This window comes from Xenopus laevis, chromosome 4L (genome assembly GCF_017654675.1).
Source record: "Xenopus laevis strain J_2021 chromosome 4L, Xenopus_laevis_v10.1, whole genome shotgun sequence".
NCBI classification, from domain to species: Eukaryota; Metazoa; Chordata; class Amphibia; order Anura; family Pipidae; genus Xenopus; species Xenopus laevis.
In genome coordinates this window covers 33894811-33917817 of record NC_054377.1, presented here as the reverse complement: position 1 = coordinate 33917817, position 23007 = coordinate 33894811, and the positions used below count along the sequence as shown (strand labels likewise).

The 23007-nt window shown below is 38.0% G+C and overlaps 1 long non-coding RNA gene across 1 annotated transcript in view; it reads left to right on the top strand.

Annotated features, from left to right (window-relative positions):
* Positions 1-23007, top strand: part of LOC108713978 — a 35284-nt gene that overhangs the window by 7405 nt on the left and 4872 nt on the right. The window lies entirely within an intron of this gene.

Here is a 23007-nt window from a genome sequence, read left to right as displayed (position 1 = left end):
CATTTTTTATTTTTTACAGTTTTTTCAAAATCTAACTTAAAGTTTAATGTTCCTGTCTCTGATGTTTCAGTCTGGCAGCTCAGTAATTCAGGCGCAGACTCCAAACTGTTACAATTTTGCAACATTTATTTGATACATCTCTGGAGTATTAGTAAATATTGTATCAATTCAAATAGCTGTCTGTAAGAAATTCAGAGATTCTGGTCAGCAGGGCCAACGATAAAATATGTATCATCTAAATGTATCAACTTAGAAGTTAACAGGGTTGGTGACCCCCTCCTTGATTTAGAAGGAGATAAATTAAACTTTACACTTCAATATTAGAAAAACGGTCACACATAGAAAATAGAAATTAATTGGAAAAAGTATTTTCTGGTAAAGTATCTAAAACCGACTGAACTGAAAAAAGTGTTAGTTAAACAACCCCTTTAAGTCATAAATATTATCTAACAACAAGGGTGAAATGCTTGCATGTTCAGTAACACTCGGAAAACAAGGAATCAATTTGCAGTTAGTTTGACTGATGTGGTGTGTGTCATAAAATAGAATATTTAATTTTCTGTTACAGAAAATGTTTCTCATATTCGTCATCTCATGCAGGATTCTGCATTTGTACCCATCTGTGTAGGGTGAGAAAGGTTGCTTCAGTATACTTGGTCCAGTGCAGGTTCCAGACACCTTGGCTATCAAAAAGGGTTTCAGATTTGCTACCATTGAAGATCTATAATTTGCAATACTTTGCAAAGAGCTGAAGAGCTCCCTTGCAGGAATTTCTGGTTCAGTAGCTTGTTACATTATATTAAAACATGTTTGCACCTACCTTACAATCTTTTCATCTATTTGTGCATTTACACACACACACACACACACACTCTCTCTCTTTTCTTTCAGTACAGGGCCATCCCATTCATCCATTCAAAGAGCTGCTGTGCTCCTGATCACATTGCTTTAAAGCATCCTACATATTTGCTACTGCTTCATTTGGTACAGAGACCTTTACACCTGCAGCTTTTACAAACAGCACCGTGGTTAAAAATTATTAGGAACAATTTAATGGGTGGGTTCAGAGGTCACTCTATTGTGATTGGTTGCATAATAATACAAATTGATAGTTTGTTACTGCTCTCTCTCCTATTCACTTGAGAAACTTTCTCCACATGACCCCTTGGTGTCAAAACATTCTGACTGCCAACCGTATTTTGCTTTGGTCTTTGTTATTAAGTGCTCGTTGATCTGGCCACATAATGTGCGATCATTAGGGGTCACAAAACAGTTATACCAGGTTAAAAAGTGAATTGGCCCTGTAACCAGATACCTCTCAGTTTGCCTTTGAAGATTTTACGTGTTTTGGTGTTGATGGAGGGGGGGGGCTGAAGATTGGGCTACTGCATTTGTGTGTAAATGAGAACAGCCTTATAGTGTAGCTAGCCCTGCCTTAAATATTCATCCCTTTTGACGTACTTGCCTTAGTTCTACTTACTGTTTCACAATGAATTAAACGTGCACATGTTTAAACCTGATGAACAGAAGTTTGTTGTCCCTATCATGACACTACAAAGGATAAAGCTGACATGTAGGAAATATACGTTCAATGTCATGCATTATGAGTGTCTATAGTATTATTAACCCATCCATTGCTAAGGATCTGAAAATTCCAATGCAAACATCACAAGTCCCGTTTGCTAATAGCAGTTAGGAGGTAAATCCATGGCGTGTTCAGGATTTAGAATCTTGCAGCTTTGTATTCCAATACTGTTTGGTGAAAAATTTTTGAAAATTGGATATTTTCCACTAAATAGTAGAAATTAGTCAAAATTCATGAAATCTAGGAGTCGATGTGACAAAAGTTACTAAATAGCCCTCATTGCACATGTGAATAAATAGTACAAAAGGGTCTGACTATTAGACATTAAATATATACATTTGGGGGCATATTTATCAAGGGTTGAAATTCGAATTGAAAAAACTTTAAAAATCCAATTCAAAAAGACGAACCAAAATCAAGTTGAAGTTTTTTTTTTTTGGTCGAATAGGTCTGTATTCAGCCAAATTTGAATCATACGAATCAAAGGAATATCGCATTCGATTGAATTAGATTCAAAGTTTTTCCTAAAAAGAAATAGCAATTCGGCAGGTTTTAGATGGCGAATGGTCAAAGTCAAATTTTTAAAGAGACAGTACATGATAAATTTTGGTATTTGAATTTTTTAATTTTTTTTTCAAATTCGAATTGAATTTGGACTATTCCCTAGTCACAGTACTAGCACAAAATTCAAATTTTTTTTGTCAAAAATTAACCTCGACCATTGATAAATCTGCCCCTGCGACTATTATCTCATCGTAATATGGCTATAAAAGCATGTGCTTCCTTAACAGAGAAGGTCTATTGGCCTTGGTTCGTCTCTTTTGCTAAGGAAGTATAGTTACCCACATATTTGTGTTTATATACCATGATTGCTCTAACAGGAAAACCTTATCCACAAGCACTAATGAAACAGTGCCATCTCATGGTCACATTTTGATTTCAAAAATTGAAGAAAAATAAATCTACTGTCCATAGATTATAAGGGGCATATGTATTAAATGGTTTAAAACAGTTTGACTAAATTTATTTAAGGGAACTCTAAAAGTGAATGTAAATATGGAATTCTCATATGGAAAGCTGTGGGGAGCTTTCTGGCTTAGCTAACGGAGTAGCACACACTAAGCACCCCACAGGAGCAATACTTTGTTATTGTTGTCTGTTTGTGTCTCCATATTTACACTATAAGGTAGGTTAAAGTAAATTTCTCTCCATTCTTTTGTGTGTATGCTATACACAACCTAGATAAATATAAGCTCTGGTGGCATTCCAATGTGTATAGCTTCATGTACGGCATATATTATATAATAGGTCTTCATACCTGTGTTAGGCAGGATACTCCAAAAAGGGTGGCATCTAATCCATCCCCCCGAAGCACAAGTGCAAGAGTGCTAAGGCATGATTAGTTACAAGTATTTGTGTCCTATGGAATGCTGCTCTTCAAGCAGAGAGCAGTGTACAGAGGGGAAGCACAGCTCTTTTGTTACCAGCTATCTGAAGGCAGGGCCCAGTTGTACCTTACTAATGGTATTATTAGAAAAAATATATTTTTCATAAAAAGGCTTTATTTATATAAAAATAGTATTTTCATATGGGTTTATGTGATGTTTATTATAGAGACCTGTAAGGATCAGGAGAATAGTTTCCCTTTGCTTCCACAAGTGAACAATTAAGAACACACCCATGTGCTCTCCAGCAACAAACGTGGTCAGTAGAGTGAATGAATGGCTGCTGCTGGGGGGGGGGGGGCAAAAATCAGGGCTGGAACTAGGGGTAGGCAGAAGAAGCACATGCTTAGGGTGCAATAGTGTGGGGGCGCTTGGCACATACATCTTCTGCCTGCACTCCCCTAGTTCAGGCCCTGAACGATCGCAAATGCTGGCATCTGCCTCATCTGAGCATGCTTGTGCGCGCTCACGCACTAGACAAGGCAGGGGCATTCACCAGCTGGCTGGGGTGCCTCGCTAACTTGACACAGCACTGACAATAATTACTGAAACCCACAAAATTATAGTATTGTGCAGGGGGGCAAGTTACATTCATACTGGCACATTTCATACTTATCTATGGTCCTACTTTTACTTATTTGAATAACTTGCTTCTAAGCAACATGGTATGGCTTTAATATAGATTTCTACAGTGAGAGACCCCTTAGCTGAATATGTAGTAGAACCTGCTAAAGAATTTTTGGAAACCTTTTTGTAGCATTAAGTCCCATGTAACAAGGATTCAAGTTTAAGACATGTTTAGGGCATGCACGTATTTTATAAAATAAACAGCCTGAATGTTTACTACCATAGCCTCATTTGTTCCCTAATTGCATGCCCTTCCCTGTTAATTCATGTTATAATTAATTAAATGTGTAAACATTAGGAAAGAGACTCCCACACAGTGCCTGAAATGTTTGCTCTCAAAACTGCTGCTCAGTTACCATACATATATTGTTTTGTTATCCTCATAAAGCTCAGTGATTGTTGGTTGCATATAACAAATAAACCTATATACATGCATAATCATAATGATGTGTTTAGCAAGTTATGTGAATACAATCAGTCTTAACCCTCATATTAACCCTTTTAACAAGGTTAAAAAAAAATCAAATCCAAAATGTGCTGTTTAGGTCAAAGAAAAAGATACCCTGTAGCCAATGCTTTTATCCTAAGAATAGATTTTCAGAGACTATTTTTTTTTCCCAGCAAAGAAAAAAGTTCAAAGTATTTAAATGTAGCATATATGAAGTCTCTCTAGAAATACATTTTTAAAATAAATACATAGAAACACAGAAGAAAACATAGCATAATATGGCAAATCCATAATTTCCAGAGCTAGATGGCACCACTATCCACAGTCCAGTGTCTCTGTCTAGCTCTCTTGAATTCTTCTTGCATCTCATTAGACTTCAGGCAAGTGAGTTGTTTATCTCATTTACACAGCACGTCTGTTATCTTTGGTGTGAAATTTATCTTGACAACAATTAATTCTAAGCAAGGCTCTGTATACACAGCGTTTGTTTAATCTTGAGGAGCAAGCTAGGGTGGCTTCAAAGCCTTTTCTGTGGCAGTGACAGATGCAATACTGAGCCCCCTGGCAATGGAAGGGTTAATTGCAGTGCGTGTCTCAGCTGGGCCATAGTAAAAGCAGAAAATGAGATGGCAGATAACAACAATTTAGTCCACCAAGTTTTCTAAGTTATCCCTTAAAATTGCTTAGCAAATCAAAGCTCATTATATGTGTTATTTACAGGGTATGTTATGCGGCATGAAGTTAATTGTGTGTTTGTGTTTTAGATTCTACAACTCAGATTTATGCATGTTAATCATATGATAAATAATATGCTTGTGTGTCATGCATGTGATTAGTAAATGTAAATAAGGGAAGCAAGCAATAATGAGGACACTCAGTTACAAAATGATCCTTGTCTTTTAGTTTGTTCAGCACTCCATTGTATTTCTCCTAGTGAAGGCACTAGTTTGTACCCTGATATTCACCATTCTAGCGTGGCAATGTGTGTGTATGGACAAAAACATAATTTGCTTTCTAAGTAAGTAAGGTTGAAAAAAGACACATGTCCATTGAGTTCAACCTTTTTTTTTTTTTCATTAACTACCTATCTGCCAGTTGATCCAGAGGAAGGCAAAAAACCCATCTGAAGCCTCTCCAATTTGCCTTAGAGGGGGAAAAATTCCTTCCTGACTCCAAAATGGCAATCGGACTAGTCCCTGGATCAACTTGGACTATGAGCTATTTCCCATAACCCTGTATTCCCTTACTTGCTATAAAGCTATCCAATCCCTTCTTAAAGCTATCTAATGTATCAGCCTGTACAACTGATTCAGGGAGAGAATTCCACATCTTCACAGCTCTCACTGTAAAAAAACCCTTCCGAATATTTAGTGGAACCTCTTTTCTTCTAATTGGAATGGGTGACCTTGTGTCAGCTGGAAAGACCTACTGGTAAATAAAGCATTAGAGAGATTATTATATGATCCCCTTATATATTTATACATAGTCATCATATCACCCCTTAAGCGCCTCTTCTCCAGCGTGAACATCCCCAATTTGGCCAGTCTTTCCTCATAGCTAAGATTTTCAATATCTTTTACCAGCTTAGTTGCCCTTCTCTGTACCCTCTGTACAATAATGTCCTGTTTGAGTGATGGAGACCAAAACTGTACGGCATATTCTAGATGGGGCCTTACAAGTGCTCTATACAGTGGAAGAATGACCCCCTCCTCCCTTGCCTCTATGCCCCTTTTAATACAGCTCAAGACCTTATTTGCCCTTGATGCTGCCGACTGGCATTGCTTGCATTTCGCAGTACATTTCTAATACAAGTATATATGAAGCATCCCTTGGTGAACAGGGCATTATGGTAGTCCATAACAAAGAGGCAGCTATCAAAATGCTCGATGTGATATTATCTTTAATCATCCACATAAGGCAGTGCTTACATGTTTTTTTGAGTATATTGCTATTTAACTGGCAAATAAAGGAAAGTAAATTCACAAAAATAATGATTAAAGGTATAACCAGAGGTGGACAGGGAGGGTCAGCATATGATGTGGTTATGGTAGATTAGCAAGAATACATTGATAATAATGAATTAAAGCATGGGGCCTGGGAATGTGCTTTAATAAGTCCCCTATTTGTAGCATTTCTGCAAGGTTAGTAGAACTTCCCCTAAAAATGTCTCAACCTACTGTATATTCATAGTTCCCAAGAAGTAAAAAGTTTCTCTTCTGTATTATATAGATATGTTTATTTTAATAATAGATGTCTTTTTCTATATTTTCTCACTTGCTAAAAAGCCACCCAACCCCTTCTTTAAATTAACAAATGTATCTGCCATTACAACTGATTCAGGGAGAGAATTCCAAAACTTCACAGCTCTTACTATAAAAACCCTCTGAATATTAAGATGGAACATACTATATTGTAATTGGAACAGATGCCCTCATGTCTGCTTAGTTGTCATCTAGGCTAGGTCACCATAGGCTGATTGATGTAACTTTTGCTTACTCAATAATGTGAAGACAGAGGAAATTTCCAAAATACCTCTCATTCACATAGAATTCACAGAAGAACTGAAGCACCTCTGTCAGATTTCAGTTGGGGTCAAATTTCTAAAATACACCAAGAGGCCTATTTATCAAGCTGTGTAAAACACTGGAGAAAAATATCACCGGTTATGTTGGCCGTAGCAACCAACCTGCAATTTAGAAAACAAAAGCAAAAACCTGGCATCACCAGTGATGTTTGTCTTTAATGTTTTATGCAGCATGATAAATAGACCCCCTTAGTGTCACAAAGACTATATCACAAGGTGATGAAATGGTGAAAAGCCATAGTATATACAAGACAGACATGGAATGAGGAATGAAATATTATTGTGTTGAAGAAAATGTAAATTCCCCCAGTGCTATGGTACAGTATGCAATATGAGACCCTATTGTACCCCCATTAGCTCTGTTTATTAATGAGGTACATTGAGTCAATGGCACAAAAACAGGGATGAGAGAGAAAGAGAGAGGGAGAAATCTGTGAAACAACAAGATCATAACAGCCTAAAGATTAATATTTGTAGGGTCCCTTTCATCCTGCTTTGTACAAAAACACTGTAAGAGTACCTCTGTAGGGCCACTGCTGTCTTCATTGTTGCTCACCTTGAAAGAGAACCTTATATACAATGCATGAGTAAGGTTCTTAAGCCCTAGTCAGTGTGTCAGATTTGCAGAAATGTCTAGTACTTTGATCTAAGACTTTTGTAGTAATCATTTACTGACCAAGAGATGTGAAATGAGGGATTACCGTTTACACATTCTGACTTGCATATATGCATGTATAAACAGAACCTCATGTAACTTATATTTAGAATATCCATCTGGTACTAAAGATGGCCATACACAAGCAGATTTAAGCTGCTGACTTGATCCATTGAGTCGGCTGCTTATCTACCTGTGTATGGGCACCTCCCAACTGTCTCCCCAAAAGATAAATTGCCAAAAATTGAACAGATATCGATCAAGCAGGTGTGAAAATCCCATTGGGTGAGGTCTGCATCAGCACCTTGATGTGATACTCAACTGATGGGCCTGCATAGACCCCAGATATGATGCATGTAGGTGGCCATACTTGCCTCACCAAATGAGTTAATGTGTATGGGCAGTTTTACCTTGAATAGTGTGTGTTCTTGCACATTCAGTGGTGTGACACCTTTTGTCTTGATTAGCATATTCCACTGGGTAAACAGTAAACATTTACCCAACTAGTTCAAATTTTTTAAACAAGAACAGTGGTGTTAATAAAAATTTGTCAATTTGCCTCCACTGCAACAAACCATAACAACCAATTAACCATTAGCTTTTGTCTACTGTAGGTATAATACAGGAATGGGATCCATTATCTAGAAAGCTCCGAATTAAGGAATGACCGTCTCTCCTTTCTATCCAAATAAACCAGAATTTTAAAAATGATTTCCTTTTTCTTTGTTATAATAACACAGTATCTTGTACTTGATCTGAACTAAGATACAATTAATCCTTATTTGAGGCAAAACAATCCTAAAGGTTTTATTTAATGTACATGATCTTCTAGTAGTGTTAAAGGATAAGTAAACCTTTAAAATAAGTGAATGTAAAATTGATGAGAGTGCTATTCTAAGCACTTTTGTAATTTACATTCATTATTTATTCTTTTTTCATTCCAAGATATTAAGGGATACATGTGCTTTTAATATGAATGAATTTTGTTACAACAGAGCCACCTGCTGGTCAGTTTCCCACCAGTCTGACCACCAAGTAGTCAAGGAAGTTGTCAGGAGAGAGAAAGAGGCTGCTCTGATGTTCTTCTGCTTAGGAAAGATTTGAGAGAAGTTTCTGATTTTATTCCTAAGAAGAAGGACATCAGAGCAGCCTATTTCTTTCACCTGACAACTTCCTTGACTACTTGGTGGTCAGACTAGTGGGAAACTGACCAGCAGGTGGCGCTGTTTTTAAAAAAATTCATTCATATTAACAGTACATGTATCCCTAAATATTTTGGAATGAGAAAAGAATACATAATGAATGTACCTTAAAATTCTTAGAATAGCACTCTCATCAATTTTACATTCACTTGTTTTAAAGGTTTACTTATCCTTTAAGGTATGAAGATCTAAATTACAGAAAGATTCATTATCTGGAAAACCCCAGGTCCCTAGCATTCTTGATAAGTTCCATACCTGTAATAGAAGTAAGTTATTGTTCCCATATCATCAGGGCCGCCATTAGAAATCACGGGGCCCCATACAACAAAATTTTTGGGGCCCCCTGGGCCCCACCCACACTGATGACCAAGCTCCACCCAATATGCCGCCCACTCCACATCGCAGTTAAAAGACCACACAGACATCAGCGCTAAAAAAGTAACCCCCCCCCTCCACAAAAGTTATAAAAAGCTATTGATGCTTATAAAAAACTGGGGCCCCAAAAAAAAAAAAATGTTTTTTTTAAAAAAACATTGGTGGCAGGGGCCCCCTTATAAGTTAAAAAAAACTTGGGGCCCCAACAAAAAAACATATAAAAAAAAAAACATTGGTCACAGGGGCCCCCTTATAAGTTAAAAACAAATTGGGGCCCCAAAAAAAAAAAAAAAAATGTTTTTTGAAAAAAAAAATAAGTGGCAGGGGCACCCTTATAAGTTAAAAACAAATTGGGGCCCCAAAAAATTTTTTTAAAAAAAAATGTTTTTGGAAAAAAAAAAAAGGAGCAAGGGCGCCCCTTACAAGTTAAAAAAAAATTGGGGCCCCAAAAAAATATATAAAAAAAAAACATTGGTGGCAAGGGGCCCCTTAAATGTTTTACAAAAAGATTGGTGGCAGGGGCCTATAGAATATTAAAATAATACATTGGTAGCCAGGGGATTAAAAAAAAAAAAAATACACAAACTGGTGTTCAGTAGAATTGAACTCATGGCTTCAGTACTTCAACTTCGCCTCCTTTCATGACTTCGGGTCTTTGCGCTGCTTCAGGACTTCGGCTGTTTTCGTGACTTCGGGTCTTTTCGGCGCTTCGGGACTTCGGCTTTTTCCGTGACTTCGGGTCTTTTCGTCGCATCAGCTTCGCTTTTCGGCACTTCCGCATTCGGCAACACAGAGGGAAGACGTACGGCTCGGGCGCTCGTAAGGGGGGCCCGGATCTTCAAAAAATGCAGCGCTGCCGGGCCCCCTTCATGCCCGGGCCCGGTACGCTTGTCCCCCCGTCCCCCCCTGATGGCGACCCTGCATATCATGTAGTTAATATATACATGTCAACAACTCCTCTCCCAAACCAAGAAATCAGTGAGCAGGGTGTACGCAGAACTGGGTTTGTCTAATTTCTGAGCATATCCTACACAATGTCAGGCATATGAAGGCAAGAAATTGTATACATATACTCAGATTTGTTAAAAGTGTGGATGTAGTAACCTTCTAAAAAAAAAAGTAATTAAAAAGTATGGATGTAGTAAACCAATATCCCGATATATAACATGAAATGTCTAATGACATATTACAGTGTTAGTTATATAGCACACTGCTTTTGATGTTTAAAAAGCATATAGCTTTTGTATACATACACAGGATGAGACTGATGAAATAAATGATGGTAAACAAAGTAGGTGTGGGAATAAAGTCTGCTAGAAGGACTCAGTAGGTAATAATTTGAAGTCTGGTATAAACAACGTCAGTTTTATAAGAGGGCTCTGTGTTTGGTCTTAGGCACTATAATTTGAGAACAGAGTCATGCGTATTCAGTTGTACAAATGTGGTATAACACAGTCTGTCATATTTATGAGATATGAGATTTGTGTGTCAGCACATGTAAAGAAAGCTGCCTATAGATACAATAGTATTTAAGAAAAAGAATCACAGACACTGGACATTTTAGTAGCAGGGCTGAACTCTGGCAAGTTGTATGATGTGTTGGTGGTACTCCTGCAGGGTATCGTGTTGGTGGTACTCCTGCAGGGTATCCTGTGGTGATACCCTAATAGATCAATGTGATAGAAAGGAGGTAATTGCAGGAAGTCCACGGCAGCAAGCTGAGTCTGCAAGTGTATCTTTATTGGGGTAGTGAACAGCACACACTGTGCTGTTCACTACCCCAATAAAGATACACTTGCAGACTCAGCTTGCTGCCGTGGACTTCCTGCAATTACCTCCTTTCTATCACACTGGACATTTTAGGTTGTTTAGCATCATAAACAGAACCTAAAGCACATAAGTGTGGGAGTGCATACAATCAGGTTTGCTGTATGATTTATTGATCATAATATTCACAGGTATATCAGAAACACACACACATTCCAGGCTCTGGCTGCCGTCCTCATGGGATTTTCTATAATGAAGCATCCTACATTGTGCTATAATCAACTCGCTCTACACACTTAACTTCCTAACGAGAGTTGTGTTTAAACAAGTGTATAAAACACATCTGTTTGGGAGCTGGGACCTCAGCACATGTGACCAATTCAGCGCCTAAAAGTTAAATTAATGGTAAAAAATGTAATTGTGAGTAAACAATGCTACATTAAAGAGCGTTAAATACAGCAGTGGGGACTGTGAAGCGGCTATTTAGGCACAGATGTGGCTTCCTCAATGCATTTCTTCCCCTCCCCTCCTTAATTATCCTATTTGTTTGTCTGATGACATACTAATTTATCAATGAGATCAATTGAACACTTTCATTACTAGAGTACCTTTTTGTGAAAAATTAAGTCTGTTGCCCATCATAAGAATTTAAACTTCACAAATTTATGGAAATCAAATATATATATATATATATATATATATATATATATATATATATATATATATATATATATATATATATATATAGATCTAGGGGCTAAAGGAATTAGGAAAGATCACCGTTTTGCTCCTAAAACAGCCAAACCATTTGCTGATCAGATCCCCACTACAGACTAGTTCTGAACCTAATGGGGCTCATCAGTATAGTGCAGGGTTTTCTAATCACCATATGTAGATTGATTAGCATGAAAAGCATTTAAAGTGAGGAGATCCTATACTTATTTGCACGAATCGCAGATGGAATCCTGGGAAGGAAAACAAGTTTTACCGCTATACTGTCTATGTTCATTGAATACCCAGGTTAAAGATTACCCACTGGGGGTTTAAAGTGGAGCTAATCAGTTGCTGATCAGAGCCCAAATGATTGCATAACACTAGTAAGCCTCAATAAGGGCAAATACAGAATTTTCTGATCAGCATATGTAGCACCATGGAAGTGGAGCCACATGAAAAGCATAGCATTTTCAGTTAGGAGATCTTCTCCTCATTTGTATGCAAAGACTTAGCATGAGCTAAACCTAATGTCATACTGTGCCTCCGACTGAATGGGAAACTGAGGCAGTGCATGTTTGAGTGATTTATAACCCTCAAAATGTGTTTTCAGGCTAAATAGTGCTCATGTGCACATTGGCCTTTTATGCAGCACTATCAAAAGATTTGGCAAAATTTACGTGGACTATGCATACTGCACTTTCCAACTTCCTACTATATCTGGATGATTGTCCATCACAGAAACATTCTGAATTCTATTTATAACACTATTCTTCAGTAATTAAATGTTATTTTAAAGCTTCAAATAACTTCTCCACTACAGATGTAGTCGGCCTGTAATTGTGTTTTAATTTTGTGATAATGTCATCTTTTCAAATATATTCGAATTATATCAGGTTTTCTCTAAACCATTCATATCATACCAATTAAAAAGGGGGTCTGAGCATATTAAATACATTGCTTTGGGTAACTGCATGGTTGCAATTTAGCAATTTAACATCTTTAAATGGTTCAATGGACTTCTGCTGTTGACTCCTACATGACCTTGACAGGTTTAAGGGCTCTTACTCATGCGCGTTTTTACCTGCGCTCCCCTGCGTTCAGCAGCAGGGAAGCGCAGGAATAGACGCATTTCATTATTTCAAATGGGGCTGTACTCACACAGGCGCATGTAGGCGCCGAACGCAGGAAAAATGCAGCATGTTGCGTCTCAACCTGCGTTCGGTGCCTACATGCGCCTGTGTGAGTACAGCCCCATTGAAATAATGAAATGCGTCTATTCCTGCGCTCCCCTGCGGCTGAACGCCGAAAAACGGAACGCAGGGGAGCGCAGGTAAAAACGCTCGTGAGTAAGAGCCCTAAATGGTGTATTTTTGGATTCAAGCTATTTCCAAGGTTGGGGTATCATTTTTTAACCTGAAAATGGGATTTTTGACCAAAAAAAATAACTCGACTTTTGTGGAAAACACAACTCAAGCCTTAATAAATAACTCTTTAAGTGTAATGTATAGGCGTAAAAGGAGTTGAAAACTTAAAAAGCAAGTACTGCATTCAGCATAAGTTTTAGTGGGTTTCTTTTTACATTTATGCAGTCTTTGAACAGCCATTCCTGGGAGAATGCCCCTGTGAGAGATGTACGTTCGTTTTCTTTTGGAATCAGAATGATATGATTGAAATGGGAAGTTTATATAATTGAAGGAGGACTGCAAACATTGGGGTAAATATGCTAAGGACTGCGTAGTCACTGTGACCTATGTGCTACTACATTCTGGAAGGGATATATGTGCATTCCATGTTTTTTCAGTAACCATGTAACAGAATATATGGCTGGGTTAAAGCTAATCTTTAGGAAATAATAAATGAGTGAGTTTAGGAAGTTTCACCTGTCCAGGAGAATCAATAGATCAAAGGCAGAGGCATATGTAGGGGACTCAAATAGTTATGATAATATGATTTAAACTCCACTTGTTCCCAAGTCACATGACCAGGGGCAGCTGGGAAATTGACAAAATGTCTAGCCCCATGTCAGATTTCAAAATTGAATATAAAAAAAATCTGTTTGCTCTTTTGAGAAATGGATTTCAATGCAGAATTCTGCTGGAGTAGCACTATTAACTGATGCGTTTTGAAAAAAACATGTTTTCCGATGACAGGATCCCCTTGAGGAAACTTCTCTAAGTAATGGTAGAAAAAACATTTACCCTCCTACACTGGTAATTTTTGTTTAGCAATTTTTGCATATTTTTACATATATGTATTATAGTATATAGCAAAAATAGATGTATATGGAAAAAAAGTAAAAGCTATCTCTGGCACAGGGGCCAGTTAGGCCTCCTTAAAGTGGACCTGTCACCCAGTCACAAAAAGCTGTATAATAAAAGTCCTTTTCAAATTAAACATGAAATCCAATTTCTTTTTTTTATTAAAACATTCATAGCTGTTCAAAGTCAGTCAATTTTATTGTCATCTCAGCAGTGTACGAATATACAGTGAGACGAGGCGATGTGGTTCCAGCTAGTACATATCACAAAAAGGCACTTAAAAATACACAATAAATATGTAAACATGAAATGTGCAATATATAGGCAGAAATTGGATCTATACATGTGTAAACCTTTAGAATTGTGCAAATAAATTAACAGTTCACAAAGTTAAGTTCACAGTTCAGGTGTGTCTGGAATGTAGTGGGAGGACAGGCAGTGAGTTGAGGAGTCTGATAGCTTGCGGAAAAAAGCTTTCGCAAAGCCTGGTTGTTCGGGCTTTAATACTGCGAAATTGTCTGCCGGATGGAAGCAGCGTGAACAGTCCGTGTGAGGGGTGTGTGGAGTCCAGTGCAATGCAGGAGGCCTTTCTTACACAGCGCTTGTGGAAGATGTCCTGCAGTGATGGAAGAGCCGCTCCAATGATGTTGCCAGCTGCTCTGACAGTCCGCTGTAGACTTTTCCGGTCAGCAGAGCTGGCACTACTGTACCAAATGGAGATACAGCTCGTCAGGACGCTCTCTATGGTGCCCCTGTAGAACACTGTGAGGGTGGGAGGCGGAAGGCTGGCCCGTTTCAGTCGTCTTAGGAAGTGAAGACACTGCTGAGCCTTTTTGGTGATGGAGGCGGTGTTGGTGGTCCAGGTGAGTTCATGAGAGATGTGGACTCCCAGGAATTTGGTGTTCTTTACTGTCTCTACTGTAGAGCCGTTGATGTTGAGTGGTGTGTGAGCCGGGAGAGTTCTCCTGAAGTCGATGATCATCTCTTTCGTTTTATCCACATTCAGTGACAGGCTGTTCTCACTGCACCAGACCGCCAGCTGCTGAACCTTATCTCTGTACGCCGACTCGTCATTGTGGTTGATGAGCCCAACCACAGTTGTGTCATCGGCGAACTTGATGATGTGGTTTGAGCTGTGTCTAGCTATGCAGTCATGTGTCAGCAATGTGTACAACAACAGGCTGAGAACACATCCTTGAGGAGCTCCTGTGCTCAATCTGATGGTGTTGGAAACCTTGTCGCCAATACGAACAAACTGAGGCCTTTCTGACAGAAAGTCCAAGATCCAATTGCACAAAGAGGTACTAAATCCCAGCTCTCTGAGTTTCCCACTCAGCTTTTGAGGGATGATGGTATTGAATGCTGAGCTAAACAGCATTCTCTTATAACTGTTTTTCTTGTCCAGATGAGTTAGTGAGAGGTGGAGTACAGAAGACAAGTCTCTTGAAGCATTTCATGATGACCGGGGTTAGTGCAACAGGGCGGTAGTCATTCAGGCAGGTTACTGAAGATTTCTTTGGCACTGGAATGATGGTGTTGGACTTGAAGCATGTGGGGATGATCATCTGGCTTAGCGATGTATTGAAAATGTCAGTGAAGACGTCAGCCAGCTGATCAGCACAGTCTCTGAGCACACGACCAGGAATGTTGTCTGGTCCGGCAGCCTTTCGTGGATTGACTTTGGTGAAGGTTCACCTCATGTCGGCCGTGGGTAGACAGATGACTTGGTCGGTGAGAGGAGGCATGGCTTTCCTCACAGACTCTTTGTTTAGCGCGTCAAACTGTGCGTAGAACTTGTTCAGTTCCTCTGGGAGTGTGGTGTCTTCGTCGCTGCTGCTCCGCACAGGTTTGTACTGTCTCTACTGTAGAGCCGTTGATGTTGAGTGGTGTGTGAGCCGGGAGAGTTCTCCTGAAGTCGATGATCATCTCTTTCGTTTTATCCACATTCAGTGACAGGCTGTTCTCACTGCACCAGACCGCCAGCTGCTGAACCTTATCTCTGTACGCCGACTCGTCATTGTGGTTGATGAGCCCAACCACAGTTGTGTCATCGGCGAACTTGATGATGTGGTTTGAGCTGTGTCTAGCTATGCAGTCATGTGTCAGCAATGTGTACAACAACAGGCTGAGAACACATCCTTGAGGAGCTCCTGTGCTCAATCTGATGGTGTTGGAAACCTTGTCGCCAATACGAACAAACTGAGGCCTTTCTGACAGAAAGTCCAAGATCCAATTGCACAAAGAGGTACTAAATCCCAGCTCTCTGAGTTTCCCACTCAGCTTTTGAGGGATGATGGTATTGAATGCTGAGCTAAACAGCATTCTCTTATAACTGTTTTTCTTGTCCAGATGAGTTAGTGAGAGGTGGAGTACAGAAGACAAGTCTCTTGAAGCATTTCATGATGACCGGGGTTAGTGCAACAGGGCGGTAGTCATTCAGGCAGGTTACTGAAGATTTCTTTGGCACTGGAATGATGGTGTTGGACTTGAAGCATGTGGGGATGATCATCTGGCTTAGCGATGTATTGAAAATGTCAGTGAAGACGTCAGCCAGCTGATCAGCACAGTCTCTGAGCACACGACCAGGAATGTTGTCTGGTCCGGCAGCCTTTCGTGGATTGACTTTGGTGAAGGTTCACCTCATGTCGGCCGTGGGTAGACAGATGACTTGGTCGGTGAGAGGAGGCATGGCTTTCCTCACAGGCTCTTTGTTTAGCGCGTCAAACTGTGCGTAGAACTTGTTCAGTTCCTCTGGGAGTGTGGTGTCTTCGTCGCTGCTGCTCCGCACAGGTTTGTACTGTGTGACAGCCTGAAAGTCTGTTGCGTGAGTCTTTTGAGTTGTTAAAATGATTTTGAATCTTCAGTGTGTACTCCTGCTTTGCTTGTCGGATGGTTCGAGAGAGGTTGGCCCTGGCTATTTTAAGAACAACTCTCTCCCTTGATCGGAAAGCGGCATCTGTTGTAAGCTCATTTAAAAATCTCAGTCAATCAAATATTGTCTGCCCCTCCTCTATGTCTTAAGGTGGCCATACACGGGCCGATAAAAGCTGCCAACAGACCAAGTCGGCAGCTTATTGGCCTGTGTATGGGGGCCCCCGACGGGCTTCGCCAATCGAGATCTGGCCGAAAGTCGGATCATGGCCGCATCTGTTCGTTGATGCGGTCCCTCGATCCGACCCCCATTCCCATTCATTAGGATCCGATCGTTGGTCCCTAGGGCCCACGATCGGATCAGCCCAATATTGCCCACCTTGAATCGGAGAGAGATCCGCTCATTTGGCGACATCGCCAAACGAGCAAATCTCTCCATGTATGGCCACCATTAGGCTTAGAGGTTGGGCAGACAATTACTTTCACTTACCATTTAAAGCTTCCTAGATGTCACTGTTTTTCACACATTCCCCCCATTCTTTTCACCATTTAATTGTGTAGCCAGGGCATGGGGATGGACATCTGGTCCCCCATTCTGGTGCACAAACAAGACTCTGACATGATGCAAGGCTTGACTTAATAACAGTGTCCTGCCTGCTTGCTATAGTTATGAATTCCCAGACTGAAGAAAACAAGATTCAAATAATTTGAACAGTGTAATTATAGTTCATTTTGCTTGACAAATGTGATAAAATAGGATTTTGCATATTTTTTTGGGGTGATGGGTCCCCATTAAGTCCTACCCTAAACAGGGCATTCTTGCACCTTGAATCCCAAGTACTTCTGCCCATGTCTTGAATGTGTGCAAGATATGGGCATGCAAGGAGACAGGCAGTCCCACCAATGTGTTGCCATTCCAGTATGCAGCACTGACAGGTCCAGGCAGAGAGGCACATAGTGGTGGTAAGCAGCAGCTTTGATTTAGTTTTTTATTTGCCAAACCTTGCTAAATGAGCTCTATACAGCATAACTGTAGGCAGTTTTTATAATGATCTTTCCATAGAAAGATGGGAAACACATAAATGAGATGGATATAGCCATCTTATTAAAGCTCTTTACAAAAAAAAAGTTAGTTTACTTAGTATATGTGGCAGAATAAGGTTAGCATAAATGTTCAGAAGTTCTTGTTTATATCCACCAACCTTGAAGTAGACATCTTCATTGCACTGGAGAAAGCTCTTTACAAAAAAAAAGTTAGTTTACTTAGTATATGTGGCAGAATAAGGTTAGCATAAATGTTCAGAAGTTCTTGTTTATATCCACCAACCTTGAAGTAGACATCTTCATTGCACTGGAGAAAGATTAACCTGGAAAAGACCAAAGATAAACAATTTTAAAACCCAGTTTTCCAAAAGAAATGCAGCATTAATATGAATTCTTGTACAAAATGCAAGAAACATTCAGACAACCCTGACATATAAGAAGTAACAGTAACATAGATCTTTACAAACAAAAAGGGGGGGGGGAAACAATGTGGTAATTAAAATTCCTCAGGTCTGAAGCCTGACAATGGTTAGGTCTGGTTAAAACCTCCCAGTGTGCTTAGATCCAAAAGAAAACAACAAAAGGTGTTAATAGCTTTTACTCTAAAGCACCACGCTGATACATTACCCATTATACTTATCCGCACACAGGGAAATGACAAACAGGTTTGATCAATTGGATTTTAATGCAAAGTGGAACTGGGAATGAAAGGCTGCTAGCTCAGAAGACCTTTTAGTTGCTAATGCGTCTGAAAAAAACACTTAATTGAGGTCGTAATAATATTAGCACTTATTATCATCAATAATTTGACTTTATTTATTACTACATGGAAACGCATGTCAGAAAGAGATGGTATGGACTTTGTTCTGCATGTTAACATGAAGTTAGCTGATGGATGAATGAGAAATATTTCAGCAGCTGCTACAGTTAGTCTCACAGCATGATGTTATTTTGCTGCTTGAAGTCCTCAGAACACAGCAAATCTAAAGAACACATTTATATCTATTAACTATCATTTGAAAACAGCTATTGATTCAGATACAATATGTGTTTGTTAAAGGTTAAGGTTACAGAACCGTGCTTTGGGAAACACTTCAGCAAAGTCCTGAATATTTTGCTTTTATTTTCATTCCTATATGCTGGCAGCATTCTTTTCATTATGTCTCAAATAGATGGCGTCCAATTCTGCTCCTTTAAATGTTACATGAAAAATTGGCCTTTGGCTTTTTCCTGGGGGCAGATTTTCATTTTATGGAAACTGTTAACTAAATTATTTGTCATAATTTATTAAAGGGGTGGTTCACTTTTACGTTAACTTTTAGGGGCAGATTTATTAAAGGTCCACTTGTTTTTAACCCAAACAATTGAGTTGTCAAAGGTATTTTTCAGTCAAAACTCAAATCTTCGGGTTAAAAATAAAAAAACTTGAATTTTTTTGAGATTTATTATTCCCCCGAAGCTGGAAATAGATCGAATCTGAAAATATTTCACCTAAAGTCTGTCTTGGTAGAAGTAAATGACAGAGGTCCCTTGAACCATTTGAAGATGTTATAGCCATATAAATTCGATCAATTCGAGCGATTCGAGTTTTGTCTCTCATCAATTAGATCGGACTAATTAGAGTTGTGAGTTCATTTGAGGTATAAAAAACAAAGCTCTAAAATTGGACCTTTGATAAATAACCCCTTTAGTTTGTTACAGAATTTCCAATTCTAAGCAACTTTTAAATTGGTCTTCATTATTTATTTTTTATAATTCTATAGTTATTTTTCTTCTGACTCTTTCGAGCTTTCGAATGGAAGTCGTTGACCCCATCTAACAACATATGCTCTGTAAGGCTACAAATGCTTTGTTATTGCTACTTTTTATTAATAAATTCTATATTTCTATTCATGTTCCTGTTTCGTATTCAAATCAGTACATGGTTGATGGAGTAAATTGTACCCTAGCAACCAGACTGCTGAAATTGCAAACTGGAGAGCTGCCGAATAAAAAGCTAAATAACTCCACAAATAAAAAAAATGAAAACCAATTGCAAATCTCAGGATATTACTCTCTACCTACTAAACATTTATTCAAAGGTGAGCAACCACTTTAATACTCAGTGTAAACAATTTGCATTGCAAAATTGGAGAAACATAAATGTGAACTGTGACTTATTTTAGTTCAACAATGTTCAATGCATATAAGTGGAGAATAGCTTTCATTCAGACTAATGTTTATATGGTTACTAACCCCATATTGAAAATGGTAGGACAAATGGCATAAAAATAATTCAACATAATTGTCTAATTCTTACACCTAGATTTATTCATACTATGCATTGCTTTGTGCACAGATGAAACAATTTATCCTCTTTTCACAAATCTCAGCCAGGATGTCGAGCTAGCTCAAATTAAACTGAAACTGAAAGCAATTTGGATATATTCATTGTAGTGATCTTACTAGATGGAGAAGAGTTTCTTTATTATCATTAGTCTTGCAAAACCAAAGTACTGAATGTTATGTTTATTTCCAATTGAGACACTAATTTATTCGAATTTCGAAGTTATGGGAGTTCAAAAAAACTCCGATTACTTCAAAATTTGACCCTTGATAAATCTGCCCTAAAATTACAGAACAAATTGTGAAAATCTCAATTTCTTTTCTAATTTAAATCAAGAGTCAAGAGAGTTTATTGTCATTTCATCCATATACGTTTGTACAGGGGTTATTTATCAAAGTCTGATTTTATCTCAACATTTTCTGTTACAAACTCCAATCAAATCTGCTCAGATTTTTTTACACTTATTTATTATTAAATTTTCCTGAAAATTCAGATTTTTTTTGGATTTTTCACCCGAAAACTCAGATTTATTATGCTTTTTGCTCGAAAACTCCAAAAACGAAACCCTGTGCACATCAAAAAATCATTGGGACTTCTCCCATTGACTTATATGCAACCTCGACAGGTCTGAGGTGCTGGATATTTTGATTCAGACTTTTCCATCCTCGGAGTTTAATAAATTCTCAAAAATTCGTGATTTTTTAAAAGTCAGATTTTATAAAAACAAATATAAAATTTTTCGGGATTTTTGCATTCAGAGTTTAGTAAATAACCCCCCTAGTGTATCACATGGTAATTCCATTTATTGTTAAAGCATGATTTACCAAAGCAGACACAAATCTGTGCCTTCATTTGTAAACTGCATGCAAGTTGCCATGCATTCTATTTTGCAGGTGACTGCTATTTCTCTAAAAATTGCTAAGGTGTCAATTTATACTGTACGAGTTTTGTTACAATATCCTCTTAAAAATGGGTTCACGTGGGATTCCAGTGCATAATGGTTGATCAGCAAGGTTGCACTTTGTAGATTTCACTGGTGTCCAAGCAGCCATACAGAATGACTTTGGTCATTTTCTTATTCAGTTATGCACCATATGGATTTGATATGGTTCTGGCTTTGAATGAGATGACAAGCTTACTAAAGGTCTTCCGAGAGATAATTATATTTTCTTGGTTTTCTTGATTTATTAGGTAAAAGGTAGAATAAGGGGTTAAATATAGCAGAAGTCTGAATGTGCAATGACTTGAATTGTAAAAAAAAACACTTTTCCACAGGGTAATAGTCACTTTCACCACTGAAAGAAATATTTTGTTGGGCGTCAAGCAATATAGCAGCTTGATAGTATAGTATAGTAACTGACAATGTGACAGTAGTTGCGTTTGTAAGTATACTTTGAATATTTGAATATTTTCATTGTTTTGCCAGTGTAAGCTATTTTTTGACATGTTTCATGCCATTACAGCAATTTGTAATTTAAATACAGCCATCTGCTAAATAATATCATTTTACAAACTCAATTCCCTACCAGGTTGCATGCAAATACCACCTGACTGCTTGACTCCTTTCTTGAGAAAAAAAATAGCCTAGGAATCCAGACTCTCTCCTTCCCAACTGTCAAATAAATATTTTCTGAGCCCAGCCATAATGACGGACATGTTAGTTGCTCACAGCAGGGATTAGACCACCTAGGACAGCTTTTCTTATTTAAGGCTTAGAGAGTAGTTAATGGTTTTATCACTACTTTACATATCATAATAGGGTTTAAACATTTAAATATACCAGAAAGAAAATTATCCTTTTTCAGTACAACTGCATTTCAGGTCTTATTACAAAGATCGAACAAAGGTTATTGACAGATGTTGGGGTTAGAGGCTCTTACAAGTATGTATATAAGCAAATAACTGAATGGCTATTTTAATGCTACAGTTCAATACTGACAAGAACAAACCTTAACTGTTAAAATGCATTTATATATATTAAATATATATATATATATATATATATATATATATATATATATATATATATATATATATATATATATATTAAATGCAGTTATATATCCATGTAGATAAAAGGTGAAATTATTTCTTAAAGAACATGCCCACGATTTGTATATTTACATTATAACAAACTGATAGATCTGAATGTGTTTTATGCCTATGGTAGGGAAGTTGAAAGCTCCACTGGGGCAAATACAGATGTAAATTGCTGTTCATTCACTGTAAAACAATGACTAATATGTCTGATCTATATGAATAGAGGATAATTAAAATATATGACTTCCATTCCTACAATGTACTAATGCTATAACCTAGTAAAAGTACATTTACTGCTATGAAAATGCATGACATGCTTGGTTTCCATTGGAAGATTTTGGGATTTCAATGCTCTGCCTATAGCTGAAAGACGCATAACTCTGGTTAAAATATTCAGACTGAAATTTCATGAAGTATGTTACCAATTGAAAAACACCAAAATCTGTAGAATGTTTAAATATACCTCCCCTCATATGGGTCCTATCTCCTATACATGAAACGTAATACAATTTAGCCTAGACCCTACTCCTTTCAGTACTGATTAAGCATATCCTTTAACAAACCCATTTTTATTATTTATAAAAGAGAAAATATTTAACAGTGAAATATGTTTTGATACAGCTGCATTTATTAACTAGCAGTGCCACTTCAACAAGATTTACAATTGCTATTATGGTAATATGTGGATGGCTCTACTGTGTTTCCATATAAGCTAGATACTTTACAAAAGCTGCATGAAGTATGAGCTCTGTGGAAGTAGGATTAAAGTAATTTTGCAGATTAGCTGTCAGAGGTTAGAAAAGCTGCCATAAATATTATTTCTCCTTTGTGAACACTCTATTTCGCAACGTTCTCATGTAAGTATAAAACAGTGTCAGTAGCTCCTATACATTTATGGGTATATTTGTCAAAGTTAGGAGAGAGATTTCTGCACAGAATTTTCTAAATGTTATGCTGAGTTTGTTTTTGAAACAAACAATTCCATTGGATCTCTGTGATAAATATACTTGTATTTGTGTTATAGAGGGAATCTGCCCGGGCACAAAATAATGTGTGCAAAAACTTT